General features: G+C 35.2%; 1 long non-coding RNA gene across 1 annotated transcript; it reads left to right on the top strand.

Annotated features, from left to right (window-relative positions):
- The first annotated feature begins 876 nt into the window (after positions 1–876).
- On the top strand, positions 877–8,824 carry LOC310923340. Its single transcript, XR_014592582.1, has 2 exons — positions 877–1,068; positions 8,413–8,824. It is a non-coding gene; the product is annotated as an uncharacterized lncRNA (long non-coding RNA).
- Positions 8,825–10,395: the final 1,571 nt, after the last annotated feature.

Here is a 10,395-nt window from a genome sequence, read left to right on the forward strand (position 1 = left end):
TTTTCAGAGTGAAAGGGGTTTGGGCATATTTGTAGTGTTCCCAAAGGTAATCTTGGGCAGTGGCCAGCTGATCATACAAGAAATTACACATCACTTTCTAGCAATCTTTTCTTTAGTAGGTAATCTAATTAAAAATGATAAATTTTATTCTGAATTCTGTTTCTTTAAAACAAAGAATTGCATTGCTCAACCTTGCCAAGGATATATCTTCGAAGACATTACACACACTTGCATTACAGCTCAAAACACTTTTAAAAGATACAAGCAACAAAAATGTATTTATTCCTATAAGTTTATCAGGAAAGGAGACACAAATATCTCAGGCAACTGAAGCAGGATGGAACCTGATATGATTTTGATGTTTCAGACAGAGAATAAAATTTAATTTTAAGTCCTGAAAAATGTAGTAGTAAATGAGCCCTTTTATTTAGTTTGTTCCTTCATCTCTCTTTGGTAAGTTTTTACAAACAAGATATGAAACATTGAATATGTATAGTACACTAAGCTTGATAACTATCTAAAAAGTAAGGGCTTAAAATTAAGAAAAGCACAGATTAATCATTAAAATTATAACTGAGGTACTTTGATAAGAAAAAAAAATCTACATTTTCTCAGTTGCCATCTATTCGAGTCAACAGTGTCTGCAGGGTATAACATTTTCACAGGATAATGGTCTGTTCTGGTTTTGGCTGGGGTGGAGTTAATTTTCTAGCAGCTAAATGAGGCTATTTTTTTGATTTGCACTGAAAACAGTGTTGATAATTCAGGGACGTTTTAATTACTTCTGAGCAGTTCTCACACAGCATCAAGGCCTTTTCTGTTCCTCCCACACACATCAGTGAGTAGGCTGGGAGTATGCAGGGAAATGAGAGGGGATGCAGCCAGGACAGCTGAGCCCAGCTGACCACAAGCATATCTCAGACCATGTGATGCCATGCAAAGTACATAAAGCTGAGGGGAAGATGAAGGAAGAGGGGGACATTCCGAGTGATGGCACTTGTACCAAGTCACTGTTACCTGTGATGGGGCCCTTCCTCCTATGGAGATGGCTGAACAACCTGCCCATGGGTAAGACTTGAGTGAATTCCTTGTTTTGGTTTCATTGTGTATGCATGGCTTTTGCTTCCCTTATTAACCTGTCTTTTTCTCAACCAATGAATTTTCTCACTTTTAGCCTTCCAATTCTCTTCCCTGTCTGAGGGGCATGAGCAAGTGGTTGTGTGGGACATAGTTGTTACATGTGCTTAAACCATGACATTGTCTTTAGATTAAACCAAGATTCTTGTTTTCATAGGAGAACATTTTTTCCCTGACAGGTTTTCCATCAAATTAATTTTCATACAATTTTCAGATTTATTACTATTTATTATTACTATATTATTATTACTATAGATAACTATATATTATTACTATTATTATTACTATAGATATTATTATTATTATTACTATAGATAACTAATACACTCTGAAATTTTTACTGAACTGTCTAGTCACATGCCACATTAAGGTTATCTGAAAAACACACAACAAACACATTTAAAGTAATGGAGAACTCGCTGCCTGCTACTTGACAGCTTACACAGGTGTAAGACTACATAAGTGAACCAAAGCAACTGCAAAGTATACATGAAGCATTGCCAACACCTTAAGCTTATTCTGAAACTTTCTTCATCTCTTTCTTAATCACATGACACAAGGTGCCATGGAAATCTGAACCCAGATTTTTAATATTTCTGTAAGAATTTATGAGATTATTACGGAAATTAAAGAGATAATTTTAAGATCTACAAATTTACTTTTGTGTCATTAGCCAATAGTTCCCTCAATCTTGCTGTTTCATCTTTTTCAAACCATATCATTTTTCACAAGCAAGGACATCTATGATCAGTGACTTGCATAAAGCTGGAATCAAAAAGGACCATCAAAGCAAAGCAGTGTCTGAAAACTGAGCTGCCAAATGGCAAATGAATTGCTTTTCAAAGAGACAGTAGAGGTATATGGTTCAATCTTGGGCATGGGTACACTTCATGTAGCAATGTGCAGTGAGGAACAAGAGACAGCTGAGATCTGGATTTGCACAAAGACTCCTAGGGTATCTCCAGCCAACATACATGTTAACCAAAGTAACTGCAAAACTGCCTTACAGATCAATGGTCAGGACAAACATACTCACTCTTTCCTATCTTTGTCCAATAAGGCTCTTGAATAAAATCCTTGTGTAGAATCATATTTGGACTTCAGCTGCAAAACAAATTAGTTCAGAGCTAGCCATTGGGCTGGCACATCATCTAAAACCTGAGAAAGGATGAGTGTAATCATGGTGACAGGCAAAAGCCATTTGTGTCTGTAGGCTCTTACTTCCACTACAACCCCTCCCAGTTTACTCAGTCAGTAGAATGAGGACATGCTCATAGCTCTCTGTTTATGTGGCTGCTCATAAGCACTTGACGACAACAATTATTCATGTTGATGTTTCTTAAGCTGTAGTAGACATTTCCTTTGTCACACATCAAATATTTCGGCATTTGAAGGGATTTAGATCTTGTTTAAAATAGTAAAGCCTAATGAGTTCTCTGCTGAGTGAGCACACTAAAACAGAGCTAGGACATTGTTAAAGGCCTCTCTCAATCAAGAGCTCTCACTGCCAAGGTTTTCTCCCTTAGTTCTGCATCAAGGGCACAACTAAACCTATAAGCACTGATTGTATTACTCAGGCATTATGCTTGAACTATAGAGGGAATTGACCAGTGTGCTTTCATTTTTCATGAGCATTTGTTTATACTCTAGCCAGTGATAATTGCACAGTTCTTGTTTAGGTGATTTCTGTTTTCTTCTGTACTCCTCAAATAGTTAGTTCTCATTTTCAAAGAAACTGATCACTGTCATCCCATTAAAGCCTTCCTCTTATCCACCTCACAAGCAGCAGAGTGCAAAAACCCATGTGGTTTTTTAGGTACTTACAGAGATAACATTCAAATAAAATGAGAGGTGAGTGCTTGTTTTAGCCAGAGATAGTCTTGGATAAAAGAATTATGTTTTCTCCACACCCTCCAAACTGACACCAGAAAAACAGAGCACAATTTTTCTGTGATAAGAATAAGCCTTCAGTGTTGCCTGGAGGAGTTACACATAGGAGAAAATCTAGTGCCTTCAATGCAATACAGTAAAGTTCAATGCTAAATCAAGGTTTGAAAACTACCTTAAGATGGACTGCACAAAGTGGACAGAAAAGCTTTCCACAATGATGTGGCACTGCAACACAAAAGTAAACTTTATTGAAAAATAAAATAGTCTCTTCTGTCCACTTTTATATTAGAGTTCTTGTCCATTTCAAATTTACTTATTGTGTAAATGCTATAATAGCAATGAAAATATCAATGCAGAACAGAGTTTGCCAATGTGATTTCATACCAGGATAAATCACTGTAGTTTGTTGAACCCTCCCTGCTAAGAAAGAAAAAAAAAAAAAAAAAAAAAAGCTTAGAGTTGGACTGGACATAAATTTTTTATCTAGGTAAATCCTGTAGTGTTGAATGTTGTCAAGTCTGCATCAGATTACAATTATGAATTCCTGTGTCTTTCCTAAGAGGTTATGTTCTCTATAAAGCTACTTTCAGGTTGACTTTTCTACTAAAGTAGAAGATGCCTAATAGGTTTCTTCTCCCCCTAAATTTAATAACAAGACTTTGTTTTGCCCTTACATTAGTGGGAGATTAGCTCAGAAAAGCTTATTTACTTTAGATTTACCTTCTCCCCTTTTTAAAAATAATAATCAGGAATCAGAAGCCAAAGACTTAGCAATCTTACTGAGTCATAAGCATTTCATTCAGCAAAATTTATAAAACAAGAAGGCTTCCATTGCTACATCTTCAAATGGACTGACATTTGGCAGCAAACGACCTTTCTAAAGTTCAGGCACTGCATTAAAAAGGGGATTATAAAGGGCATCATTAGAATTGAGGAAGAAAAGTGTTACTCAGCATGTAAATTACTGAGCTACATGAGTGGTAATATGAAAAAATAGACACAAATTAGTACTATTGAAAGTTTCTAAGTATCTATTCAGCAGCCTTGAAAAGTGATTTGTATTTGTATGCTGTCATAAAATTGGAAACATTCAAATAAATTCACCAATCTTTCTCTACTTGCCCAAAATTTCATTTCCAAAGAGTTTTCTCAGAGCAAAAATGTGGACCTTGAATGTTCTCTTTATTAGTCTGATTACAGCCTCATTAGCATATTTTGACACTTTTTTCATTTTTGTGTGCAGGAATAATTTATCAGGAGCATTCTCACAATTTACAGTACAAACTAATAAACAGCAAGGCACCTTCCACAATTTTTTTTTTTTTTTTTTTAATTATCCCATAGAGACTGAGTACTGAATGCTGCATTTAGTCCAAAAATCACTTAGGACATCCCGTTACTTAATATGGTAGTTTTACAGTATACATAAATTGATAGTCATGTGGTCATTGCTACAAGAAAGGAAAGCCCATGTGTTACAGATATGGTGAGTTCTAGAGATGCTATTGAACATGCATAGAACTTTAATCTAAATACTGAAGTTAATAATGTTTATCTTCTTTCCTATATCTATTGGAAATAATGCTTTAAATAAAGTTATATTTTCATATCTTTCAAGTGCTAACTGAAAGAAAATATGGGGACATTGTCAAGACGAAATTGTGGTTTTCATTGACTGTAGTCTCAAAGACAGGAGGCAGAGAACAAAACATTCTTTTAAACATGGTTTTTATTTCCCCTGTCTCCTATAGTCTAAATCATGCTTTAAACAAAGCAAAATGAAAACACAGTCCAAAAGCTTAAAAAAACCAGGCAGCTCATCTTTCAGCCCAAGTTGCATTTTTCATGGTAACAGAGACATTGCTGTATGGATTTCAGCAATATTCAGCTGTCACATCTACTCACGTGAACTGATAAATCCATAATGGATGAAAGACAGCAATAGATTTATGAGTTTGTCAGAGTGAATGGAACCACTGAAAATGCACTTATTAAAAATCTGCAATTTTTTTTCCAAGGACTTCTTGCCTTAATATATATGTGAGTGAGTTTGATTTCACTCAGAATTAATATAGCTTTAAAATAGAAATGAGTTTCACTTGTTGCCTCCAGGAGGTCTGCTTACATTTTTAGTGTACCATCTAAGCCTATGGGGGAAAAATAAGAAAATAAGATAAATTTTCTATATTTTGCACAATTAATTTATTTGATGAAGTCCAAATCAATTAAAGTTTAAAAATGCCAATTTGGTATAATGTGGACCAAACTGTTCATCTTCATACATCAATATCCACTATCATTACTGTAGCTGAAGAAATCTGAGGAACATATTGATTAGGAGGTAAATTTCTTAAATGCCTGTTCATTTTAACAAACTTCTTCATTCTCTCCCTTGTCAGCTACCCATACTGCAACTGAAAAGACAATCTCTGTGTAATATGAGGCTATTAAACTAAACACATATACCTCAGATGACAATATAATAGACATACTCCAAAGAGAGAAATACATCTAGTTATAGAATTGCCAGCTTCCACCTGGACCACACTACTGGCTGATCTTGTAAAACTGCATGCATTACGAAATACTTGCAACAATTTTGTAACAGTAGCAAAAAATTTTTTCCACGGAAGAGAATAAATGCTTCATTTTTTATGCATGTCACGCTTTTGCTGAAAGAAATAAAGTTACTCATGTTTTCTTATTTTCGTATAATCCTGTCTTAACACTCTCACTATTGCTGCAGCAACTTTTTCAGATCAAAAACAAAACTAAAAACTATAAACTAAAACTAAAAACTAAAAACTAAACCACAGGTAAAAACAAGGGTAAATTTGAAGGGAAGGCTGATCTGAGTTATGAGAATAAAGTCTTGTGCCTACTCTGGTGCTCAAAAACAGAGCAAAAATATAACCATTTTTGAAAATACATATAACATATCTTTAAGTGACAGCTTCTCATTCTCATAGTATTGTAAGTCTATGTTTACATTGCACCAAAGATGATGAAGTAAAGTAGTGGCATGAAACAGAGTTCCTCTGCCCTTTTTGTCGTGCACACTTAAACACAACCAGTTATAAAATTAACAACCAGTTATAAAAATAAGTTTGACTTCCAGACTCAGGGTATGTGTCCTGTATTTAATAAATTTCTTTATCAGATGCTGTGCTGGCTTTTCAACTGTCTGACTTGTCACCTCCAGAGAGTGTATAATTCTTCTCAAAGGAGATCCAGGAAGAAGAAAAAGGAGACATAGGACTGGTAGAAGATAAACAGAATAATCACTCTTGATATTAAATCAAATAATATAATAAGACAACAAAAAAATGGGGAAGGCAAAAATAGTCCATAACAAACCAGAAGGATATAACATCAGTTATGACATGGGAAATAAGATGCCAAGTTCATATGCCTGAGTGCCTGAGGTACTAAAATAAGCTCTGCAATGAAAAAAATACAGGATAGCATAGAATTACAAACAAGGGAGATTGCATCCACTTAAAGATTAATATAGTAAAAAAAGATCTTCATTTATTAGAACAAAACACTTTCAAACAGAAATCTGGTAGTATTTGGACTTTATGTTAACTGAGACTGCAAAATTTATAGATCTGGAGGCTAGAATGTCATTCAAAAACTCAGTGCAGGTACTTTAAAAACATGAGACTGAAATTTAGACTGCCTTAAATTTCAATGGCTTAAGCATTTTTCAAAGCTAATTGTTGTCTGAAATAATCTTATTTATTTCAGTAGTATCTTATTTCTAAGATGAAATAATCTTATTTATTTCTTATAGTCGGCCTGTGCTTGGTCTATATAAAATCTTGATTGCCTGAATGACTGGGTGAGATAAATCCATGTTAAAAGTCGACTTCTCTTGGATGGCAACTGTCAGCCAGGGAGAAAAGCTCTTCCAGACAGAGGGAGATTTTCTTGTAGGCAATAAGCAATCCTTAAAGCTGAAAAGGCTCCACTGACAGATGTATCTTCTGCCTCTATACCCTAAAGACATCCAGGAGATTTTCCCAGTGGACTCTTACTCTTCTGAGCTTGAGAGGTATATTCAGCACATATACGCATACATGGGACATATACGGGACAAAACAGAATCAAAAGATCTCAAAAGCATTATCCAGATTAGCATGAAGATGAGCAACAGGACAGTAATCCAGTCCCTTCTGTGTGCTGGAATCTGTTTTGTTCACAATGTGCATTGAATACTTAGAGAGAGAAGAACTATTACTCTCATTGTCATGAAAAACATTCAGATGTCAGAGTAGTATCTCATTTTATTTATTTTGGCATGGAGACTACGATAAGGAGGAAAGTAAGGTGTATTTGTTTGTTTGTTTCTTTTATTCTGAAACTATTTATTTATTACAAATTTTATTATACTACAGTATTCAAATAAAATTGAAAGCAAATTTTTTAAGGTTATAGATGTTTACTTTAAAGTTCTTGTCTCTAAACTGTGTTGTGCTTGATTTAGTAACACATAGACTGTGAATATGCTATTGAAAATTGCCATGTGTCCCTTGACATTCATGCTAAACTCTGAGAGGAGTTACCTATTTTCTCTAACATGATTGTTCAGTGCACAAACTCTGTCTGGAGGATACTTCGTAGGCCATAAGATTAAGTCCTTTGACATCACAAGTAATCACAATCTATATTGCAGTATAATTATTATCTGTTAAAGGAGTTTTGTGTTTCATTCACACTGCTTTTACCAAAAGATCACTTCAGAATCTTATTCCCCTGAGGATTACAGAAGTCCCTGTCTCAATTTATTCATAGCTCATTTATCCCCCCCACTACATCCATAAATATCTGTAACATCTCTTCTTAGCCTTTGTTTGGCTAGTCTAAACAAGCTGTGTTCCTTTAATTTCCAGTAGACTCCTTTTCCCCTCATCAAGTGAGGTTGAATTAATTTTTCCTGTATACAGTATTTAAAATTGTGACTCCATTGTAGAATGGTGAGATGGACCGATTTGATTTTTACTTATACTTCAACATGTGTTAGAGATGGGGTGAAAAATTACTCTAGGGGCTGTACACGTGCTGGAGGCTTTGCCTCAGCTGATCAAGGGAGAGAAACCTTCCACAACTGGGCTGGATGTGAGCCCCTCTCTCTGGTCAGGGAGATGCCTGGATGTCCAAGAAAAAATGCCTGAGAAATGGGGCTATGGGAGAAGCCTTAGCACATAAAAGCAGTTAACTGCAACATAACTGTAGGGGATAAAATCCCAGTTCCTGATTAATTGTTTTAAGGTTAATGGTTTCTGTTATAAATGGTTAGTTGTTGATATTCTTTGTTAATTGTTAATATTCCTTGATAAGACCCGTTTAATTACCGTTTATATTGTACCTGTCTTCCATCAGGTATCACTTCCACTGCTCCCAGAAGACCATGTGCCTGAGACCTTATGTAAATTAGGGACACCTAAGGTACCTTAGGTACCATCCAAGACCCAACAGCAACAAGCCAACACAGAACCGAAGACTGAGTGTAACTGCTGTGGGTCGGCACAACCATAGGGAACCTCACACCAACCAGAGTTTGGTTCCACCTCGTCACCATAACATCAACAGCACCCGACCATTTGGACAACCCCAGACCACAAGCTAACAAGTGTCTTCTCAGAGACTCCCACGAGGATGGAAGGCCCAGATCCGCCATGAGATGGAGCTGATCTCCTCCTCCTCCTCTGCGCCATCCAGGGAGCAGCGGTGGTGTGCGTGCACTCCTTGAGCCCCAACCCAGGCTGTTTTTAATAAAGGCCTTTCAAAGGGAGCTGGTCTCCTGGCCCTATTCTTTACACCCCTTTTACAGCAGGATAGGACAAATGGCTTTAATATTTCTATGTCTTTGCAAGAAATACTTTATCTGAGACAGCTTAGGACTGCATTTACCATTTTTTTATCAGCACTTCAATCATTCTGCATTTAATTAATGTTGTAGCTATGCTTTCTTCTCTGACATTTTTAAATTATGAACTTCCAGCTTCTGGAACAATTTTTTATTAGTCACAAAAAATGGAACTATGTGTTTGATGCTGCTTAATTTCATCTGCTTTTGACCTCAGTTGTCCACAGGCTGCTTAAGGTCCTTCTATATCATTCCAGTCCTCAAAAATTTCAAGCTCTTTCCTCCTTCATAAAGATTCACTAGGAGAGTCCCACTTGTAAAAATATAAATGAAACCTCCTTTATAAACACAAATAATTCTAGTCCAAACCTACTTCTTACTAGGTTTTAACCTATTTTGCAATGCTTCTACAATTCTTCATTACTTGCACTGAATTTATTAATAAATTTCCTATGTGATGTCCTAATCAACACTATCCCAACTGACAGACTAGATTAATTTCATGGTTTTAATCTAAAAAACAGGTTATCACTACATTTCACAAAAATATACAGAATGTACATTTCTACAATTTTATCTGTACTTAATTAGAAATAGTTTCCCTATTTGTGCTCAGTTAAAAGTAATGAGGTTTTAATTACCAGCAGAGCAATTAAAGAAAGCAAGCTTTAATGCACTTTCAAATAATTCAGAGCCAAGATTCTTCTCTTTGATTTGAGGAGGGTCAGTCCTGAGTCCTGAGTTTCCTTTCTTTTTTAATTCTGGCGAATTTCGTTTTCCCATGTATCAGTCTCATTCTTACTCAATACTAGTTTTGTCAATAACATGCTAGTTTTAATATTAAACTTAGAATTCAAGTCTGGATATCAGGAAGATGAGTATTTCCTTGTTATATAATTATTACCATGATGTTCTCTTGTGACAAACTGTATTTTCTAAGCATTTTCTTCTTGCCTCACAAGTTCCAGGAGACAGCATTAATATTCTAGTTAGTATGCAGACACATAGAGAATGAAAATATAACATTTTCACACAAATTTAAAGAAAATTTGTCTTAGTTTCCTTTGCTTATAACATACATATTGATTGAGAATGAAAAAAAATTACAATTAAAAAAAGAACTGTTTTTTTTTCCCTAAATCTCAGACTGGAATGCAATAGTTGGAGTTTCTTTTCCTTTTTATGTTTGGCTTTTTCAGACATATAGATGTTATAGAGACATCATACTTATGTCTGACTTGAAAAGAACTTTAGGTATTTGGAAGTAAGAGGAATGAGGGTCTTTGATTTACAATTTACAGAAATAGTAATAGTTCTATTTTCTCTTCATAATAAAAAGCAAAGAAATGTGGCTTAAGATCAAGATGGAAATTACTTAGCTAGAATATTCAAAATCATAAAAGAGTATTACATTTGATACCTAATATTTTTTTCAGCTCCTTGTGGCACAGGAAGCACATATTTGCTTTTTCTGTATGCTTTGTTTTGGCAGGGAA

The sequence above is a fragment of the Zosterops lateralis genome (genome assembly GCF_965231275.1).
Source record: "Zosterops lateralis genome assembly, chromosome: Z".
Classification (NCBI taxonomy): domain Eukaryota; kingdom Metazoa; phylum Chordata; class Aves; order Passeriformes; family Zosteropidae; genus Zosterops; species Zosterops lateralis.